Raw genomic sequence first — 501 nt, 5'->3', positions numbered from 1 at the left:
CATGAGTGTTATGCACATCTCCTTTCATCAGTCCCACTCAGACAGATGGGACACTAAGTGGAGATTCTACCTTCCTCCGTGCCCTCTGGATCTAGGCTCCCTCCTGAAAGCTTGTAAGCCAGTCGCTTCTTGCTTTTGTAGCACAAATTCCCTCCCACCTATTTTGGGTTGCCAATGTCCAAATTGCCCATTCCTGTCTACCCTGTGTATTGAGGGGTTGGGAATGATCCTTGCTGTAAAGAATTCTTCCCTCTTTTGAGCTACTGCATCCATAGGTGTAGGTCAAGTTCATCCAATTGTATAAGATTACTCTTTTATTCCTCTTCTTTCTTCTAGTTGAGCTCTAATCATCCAGCCATTGAAGCCAGGTCAAGTGGTTATTATCTACAAGTGTGAATGTTCTTATGCATATGCCCTCTCTTCTTATCAGCTGGATGCTTCACTCTCCACTATAGTCCTCTGTGACTATGAAACTGAATCTGGGCCCATGAGTCCTCAGGT

The sequence above is a fragment of the Chrysochloris asiatica genome, unplaced genomic scaffold (genome assembly GCF_000296735.1).
Source record: "Chrysochloris asiatica unplaced genomic scaffold, ChrAsi1.0 scaffold00095, whole genome shotgun sequence".
Lineage (NCBI taxonomy): Eukaryota > Metazoa > Chordata > Mammalia > Afrosoricida > Chrysochloridae > Chrysochloris > Chrysochloris asiatica.
This window is presented reverse-complemented; position numbering follows the sequence as displayed.